We start from the raw sequence: 7,290 nt of genomic DNA, 5'->3' as shown, positions 1-7,290 counted from the left end.
GTAAATGAAATTAGACATTGAAAGGTGAAAGAAACAATGGGGAAGAAAAACCCCTAAATTCCACCAGAATTAAACAGTAAAAGGGGGGTTGTACATTAGAGGGGAATCTCTGGGATCAGGTGCTCTGGGAAGTCTGAACCTCTCAAGTCCCTCAGCCAAGGGGGAAAGAGAGAAGGGAAATGTGGCTGGAAATTGGGATAAAAAGGAGGCTGCGTCCTCCAAAAATGTGAGAGACCCCAGGGGATGCCCCATGGCCTCTGCCTTGACTGGAATAAAGTCAAAGGGCTCCCCTGTCTCCTTTTGGGACACAAACCCCTTATGTTTGTGGGTTGATTTTCCTGACACCTGCTTTGCTTTGGCCTGGAGGAGCTGGCTAAATAAGAAGGATGGAAGCTTATTTAAATAAGAGGAACTAGGCAGAAAATAAAAACTTTAATAGTGAAAATAACAGAGGTGGTGCAGGTACAGAAGCCAGGCTCTAAGCACCCCTGGGTGGGGCAAGCACAGCCAGGTGCAGAGGCACAGACCCAAGCTGAAAGGTGAACTCACAACATCACCTCGTCAGAAGAAGGTCTTGACCAACAGCAAAGGAAAAGTGGAAACCTGACCAAATTTAGGAAGGTTCTGTTATCTCAACTGGCTCCCAGAGTGGTTTTTATGGTGGCCTGGTCAGGGTTCCCCTCCCCTCATGCTGGGGTTTATGGCCAAATCCCTCTGTGAGAGCATCTGGGGTGAAAACCTCGGCAGGGTGAGATGCCCAGGGAAGCGCTGAGCAGGGGAGGTGGGAGCAGGGGCAGCCTGGGCAGGGCTGGGCAGGGCTGGGCTGGGCAAACCTGCCCAGGGTGTGCCAGGGGAGCACTCCTGCAGGTGAGGAGGGCTGGGCACTGACAGAGGTGTGGGGGAAATCCACAGCCTGCAGCCCCTGAGCCTGCAGGGAGGATGCTCTGCTGCCTGGGCTGGGCTGAGCCTGCCCCGGCGAGGAGGAGGGAGCTCCTCTGCTCCTGCCAGGCTTGCTCCAGGGCACTTGGAGGTTGCACACAGGCTGGACTGCATCAGGTACAGTATTGCTGGGTTTTAGCCACCCTGTGATTTCAGGAGTCAGGGAGGATTGCTGTCCTGCTGTCCTGCAAACCCTTCCTCAAAGGCTCCACAAAGGGTGTAAGTGACTTTGTTTAATTTTTTTTTTTTTTTGGTCACAAGAGAAAAATCCATTTGGAACGGCTTAAGGACGAAAAGATCCGAAGGTGTTGGTGTTAGCAGGACATGGATTTGCTGTGGTGTGTCTCCTGTGTCTCTACATAAACCATAAAACCGCTGCCTGAACGTTTCCAGCACGAGCTTCACCCCAGGTGAGGAGTGTGCAGCAGAGCTGGGGGGTGTCTGGTTTGGGGGATGCTTGCTTTTGAGGTGTCTGGTTTTGGGGGGTCTGGTTTTTGAGGTGTCTGTTTTTGGGGTGTCTGTTTCTCAGGTGTCTGTTTTTGGGGTGTCTGTTTTTGGGCTGGTTTTGGGGTATCTGGTTTTTGGGCTGTCTGTTTTTGAGACATCTGGTTTTTGAGGTGTCTGTTTCTCAGGTGTCTGTTTCTCAGGTGTCTGTTTTTGGGGTGTCTGTTTTTGGGGTATCTGGTTTTTGGGATGTCTGTTTTGGGGGTATCTGGTTTTTGAGGTGTCTGTTTTTGGGGTATCTGGTTTTTGGGTTGTCTGTTTTTGTGCTGTCTGGTTTTGGGTGTCAGTTTTTGGGCTGTCTGTTTTTGGCCTGTCTGTTTTTGGGTGTCTGTTTTGGGGATGTCTGTTTTTGGGGTATCTGGGTTTTGGGCTGTCTGTTTTTGAGATGTCTGTTTTGGGGGTATCTGGTTTTTGAGGTGTCTGTTTTGGGGGTATCAGGTTTTTGGGATGTCTGTTTTGGGGGTATCTGGTTTTTGGGGTGTCTGTTTCTCAGGTGTCTGTTTGTGGGATGTCTGTTTCTGGGGTATCTGGTTTTTGGGGTGTCTGTTTCTCAGGTGTCTGTTTTTGAGGTATCTGTTTTTGGGGTATCTGGTTTTTGGGATGTCTGTTTTGGGGGTATCTGGTTTTTGGGCTGTCGGTTTTTGGTGTATCTGGTTTTTGAGGTGTCAGTTTTTGGGCTGTCTGTTTTTGGGCTGTTTTTTGGCTGTCAGTTTTTGGCTGTCTGTGTTTGCAGCTGGACTCGGTGCCCCGAGGAGCAGGGCAGCCCGGGGGTCCCGCAGCGCGGCCGGGGCTGTGCGGGCTCTGTGTCCCCTGCCCGGTGTCCCCCGCCCGGTGTCCCCTGCCCGGTGTCCCCCGCCCGGTGTCCCCTGCCCGGTGCCACCACGCCCTGCCCGATGCCCTGGGGTGTGACAGGCGGGGCCGAGCCGGGACACCGCAGCCACGCCGCCCGAATTATTTCTTCCTAAATAGTTTTCATTTCGAGCGTATGATTGTTTTTACCACCAGCTGTGTTTGGCCTGAACTTCCAATATAATTGATTGTAATGAAAGATGTGTTTGGGGAATGAACTCTTGTTTGTAATGCAAATAGATTCATACTTCTGCTCTTTTTTTTTTTTTTTTTTTTTTTTGACTTTTTAATCTGGGTAGAGGAGTATTGCAGGAAACCTGCGTGTTTTGTTAGATTAATTAACAAGATAAGCTGAGAAAAGTGTGTTTTAGCAGTAGCAGAATTAACAAGCACTTTGAGATTTTATTTTCCTGATTGTTTTCTTTACAAAGTGTCTTGCTCCATATGGGAAGAAAGCAGCAGAGCGAATGGCAAGAGTGAATATTACTGAGAAATCCAGATTAAAGCAGCATAAGTTTGTTTCAGGGTTTTCTGCTGAACTTCTTTACCCAACTCCTTTTCTTGACTGTTCCTCAGTTGTGCTTGTCCTTCTAATTTTAACAGCTATTCTGATGCATATATGTTAATAGACTTATATAATTCATAGGGTACCTCCCAGTTAGGCTGACAAGGCACAGCTCAGAGCTCAGCTCAAGTTGGAGCAGTAATAATCCAAAACAACAGAGCATAGAAATGGTGCAGAGGAATGAAATCAGAACAATAGTTTTTATATGAATTATATATATTTCATCTATATTTCATACCCATTTTTATCTAATACCCAGTTTCAGCCATATCTGATGGGTCTAATTTTAGACAATTAAGATCTTTTAACTCTTATGAAGAAAGGATGGGCTGCACGGAACAAAAAACCTTTATAAAACACTTCATCTCTCACTATCTGTAAGTTATGTGACAAATCCAGATGTGAGTCATTCACCACAGGTACAAAGTATTCCTGCAGCTGCAGGTGAACAGGCAACATGACAAAATCAGTCCAGCTCGGAGAGCTGCCTCCAGCTCCTGCACGTGTGTAGGTCGGATTAATCACACAGGATTCATCCCGAGCCAGCAGGAAAACCCCTGGGATGTTTTGCTTTTGGGAGTGCGGTGTTGTGGCTGCCAAAGTGCTGTCACTGCCCCGGGGGGTGGCACGGGCACAAGGAGATGCCAAAAGCACAGGGAGAACCTGTTCACTACCTGGAGGATTCCCCACGGGCTTCTGGGGTGTTTCTCCCCATTTTCTGAGTCCTGGGCCAGAGGAAGGTAGGTGCTCTGCATGTCCCCAAGCTCGCCAGACGCCAGTAACCAAACGGAGACAAATGAACACCACTCACTGCAGTGTAATTTCAAAAGTCAGAGGAGGATTTGCTCTAATTAGGGTCTTTAGCTGAACGTGACCCGGTGACTGGAGGGCATAAAGCTCTGTACGCCGTGGCTAACCCCACGTGCCGTTCTCTCAGCTCGCTCAGAGCGTCTGGAAAGCTTTCCTGAGAAGAGATCGGAAAACCCTGTGCGTGTCTTTTGGGCGGATTGTGAGGAATAGCCCCGAAATCCGCCCTGCACAGAGCAGACCCCGCCGGATGCTCCGGATGCCCCCGAGGAACTGGGGGCAATCCTGTGCCCGAAACCATTCCAGCAGCCGTGTGCGTGTGCCCAGGGGCCCTGCGGTGCCCGAGGGGCCCGGCTGTCAGCCCGCATCACCGGCAGGACCGGGACACGGCCCGGCCCGCGGAGGGAGCGGGCGCGTCCCGGGCACCGACGCTCCATCCCCGCTCCATCCCCGCTCCATCCCCGCTCCATCCCCGCTCCATCCCCGCTCCATCCCCGGCTCCATCCCCACTCCATCCCCGCTCCATCCCCGCTCCATCCCCGCTCCATCCCCGCTCCATCCCCGCTCCATCCCCGGGCACGGGCGCTCCATCCCCTCTCCATCCCCGCTCCATCCCCGGCTCCATCCCCACTCCATCCCCGCTCCATCCCCACTCCATCCCGGCTCCATCCCCGCTCCATCCCCGCTCCATCCCCGCTCCATCCCCGCTCCATCCCCGCTCCATCCCCGGGCACGGCCGCTCCATCCCCGCCGGGGCCGCATCCCGAACCCGGACCGCCCCAGAAACGCCCCTCGCTCCGTGCAGAGGAGATGGAGACGTGCAGCTCCTGGGGGGACTGTAATCTGTAATCTGTAATCTGTAATCTGTGTTAGGGAAAGGGGCGAAACGCGCAGGTGTGGGAGATCTCTACCAGAAGTTTCTGCGGATGAGGTTTTCCGTGCAGGTTACACTCCGCCAGCACCGCACATGCCGCAGAGAGCTACCCGGGATGTGTTCTCCGTCAGAATGGGGAAAATTGTTGGAAAAGGCAATTACCCTCATCCATTCCTTCCCCAGAGTGTTGGAGAACTTTTTTTAGAGGTTTCTGGACACCCTTGCTCTTCCTGTGCTGTGGGCTCCCGTGCCTATAGCACGTGTGTTACAGCCAGATATTTTTTACTCTTCTTGACAAGTACTGTAGGGCATTATCCAATTAGCCTCTCCTAATATCTGACAAAACTGCTATGCAATAGCTGTGTCTGATCCGTGTGTCTGCATGTGTCAGAAATTTAGAATTATTTCCCCAAAGCCATTAAACACCAGAGCGAGAAACAGAAAGAGCACAGATCATCAGGAGAAGTATTTTCATGTTGCCTTCTCCTTTGGTGAATAATAGCACCACTCAGACAAGGAATAATCTCACTCAAAATCCTTGAGTATTGACAATCTCAGTTTATTATTGATACAACCAAACAGGATGGCAAATTGGAATAAATACAATTTTCAGCACCACTTGTAACCACCATTATTTAACAAAAGGGATGTGCTAACATTTGAAACAATAGAAGTGACCCAAAAATTAAAAGCAAACAAAATAATAAAGGTGTGAAAACCATTTTAAAAAAAAATTTCTGGTAAAATAATTTTTAGTTTATGTTCTTACTATGCATCCAAGAGGAACCTACTTGTGAAATAAACTCAATTTCTGCAATAAAAGGACCAAGTGTACTTTGATATGGATTCAGGCCTTTGCTTATTTTAGCATGTAGCAGTAGTGGCTTTGTGACAAGTACAATAAATGTTTAGTTTTGTATTTTGCCTAAAAAATATATGTGCATAAATTTGAAGTACAATTAATATACGTATCGCCTGGAAAGCTTTCTACTATTAATGATAAAATTACAAATTTTATTGAAGTTGTTGATACAATTACAGATGGATATTGCTGATTTTTTCCTCTTCTAAATTATATTTCTCTGAGCTATTTTTTCACTTTTTTCCCTCTTCATTTTTTTCCCTCCCCCCACATGAAATCACAACCCACACCTCCCAGGCAGCTACCAAACTTCTCAGCTGAGTATGTGAACCACACAAATATGGTAGCAGGAAGAATGTTCATTACCAACAGTGGGTCAGCAGCCACAGACACCTGCTGTGCACTTCCCACCTGCCCAGAAATCCCCAAAATAAACCTGATGTTAGCTCAGTTTCTGTGCTCTTGTTGAACAAGAGGTTGCGTGGTGTCTTTTTCTCGCATGTGAGGGGTGAAAACCTTGGCTCAGATCGCTGTTGTCAGGGCTGCTCTGCCTACAGCCGTTTAGGATTAATTTTTTTCTGCTGTTACACACATTTTCTCCGGGCATTTGCGCAGCCCCAGCTGCATTTGAGCAGATTCATTATTACGATTTTCAGCGCATTGCGTCCCCACCGCAAACAAAGGCAGTGTCCTCCTCTCCAATGAACATCCATCGTCCCTGGATTTTCACACCACCCTGCCAGGACCTGGGTGCCCTGCTGGGTTTGGTTTGGTGGGCACCAGCCCCATTTCTGGGTGCAGGGAGGAGCAGCTCAGCTGCACAAAACAGACTTTAAATGTCTCTGTCCAGGCTTCCACCAGGAGTGCAACTGGTGGATTACCAAACCTGCCTCTGCTGAATTGTGCACCCCCGTGGCAGATTATTGGCAGGCTTCATGCCAGATGGAGAGAATTCTCTGTATCAGCATCAGGCCTTGTAAACATCACCATTTCTTCCCAGGGTTACTTACTTATTCCAGATGGCACCCGCTGCGCTCTCTGCGTCTTTCTTCCAGTCTGTGGGGCTTACTTTTCCCCAAGAAATGAGAGTGCTTTAATATTTTACACATTTTTCCTATTTCTATGCCAATATGTGAGAGTATCTTGACAGAATAAGCAAAGAGTGATTTGCATTTATACTCGGCTCGCATGGAATAAGAAGGAAAAAAAAAAAAAGAAAAGAAATTTTATCCTACTATGTCTTTTTAATTCTAAAGTAATTTTCCCAGCTACCAAGGGCTTTCTGAAACTGAGAGCAATCACAGCCCAGAGTCTGCTGATCCCCCTGCTCTCAGGAGCTCAGCCATCACACTGCCTCTCCCGACTCACATTTGGAGAGCATTATGAAATCTGTGTTGGGACATGCCAAAGCCTCTGGAACACTGAGAGCACTAATTTGAGATATCTCCCCAGAATGTCGAGACAGTTTCATGCTTTAGCAATTTGTGAGCTGTAGGACAATACCCTTCTTAAGGACACCACACTAATCACAGGGTCTGTGAAATTCTCATTACACAGCTCCCAGGGCAGGGGAAAAGGGAGTAATCTCTACTAACTTTCAAATTCTGGGCTCAGCTCTGGCAGTCGTGTTTCCAACAAGTGAGTGTGTGTCTCCATATGAAAATTTCAGTCATGTGAATAAAGTTTGGAAGCATTGTTGTCACTATATTTTGCATTTAGTGCTTAGCTAACGCTCGTTGCATCTGCATTAAATAAAATAGTCCTGGAACTTTTAATTAACATGTCTGGTCAACAAGCTGAATCCTGGCTCTTCCCTTTTGGCAGCTGGCAAACCTTTTGCTGAAAAGGAACCAGCTGAAAACAGGCTTAAGGAGAAAAGCTGCTGTCTGT

The sequence above is a fragment of the Fringilla coelebs genome (assembly GCF_963513975.1).
Source record: "Fringilla coelebs genome assembly, chromosome: Z".
Taxonomy (NCBI): Eukaryota; Metazoa; Chordata; class Aves; order Passeriformes; family Fringillidae; genus Fringilla; species Fringilla coelebs.
The sequence above is the reverse complement of the archived record's forward strand: the minus strand, read 5'-3'. Positions refer to the sequence as shown.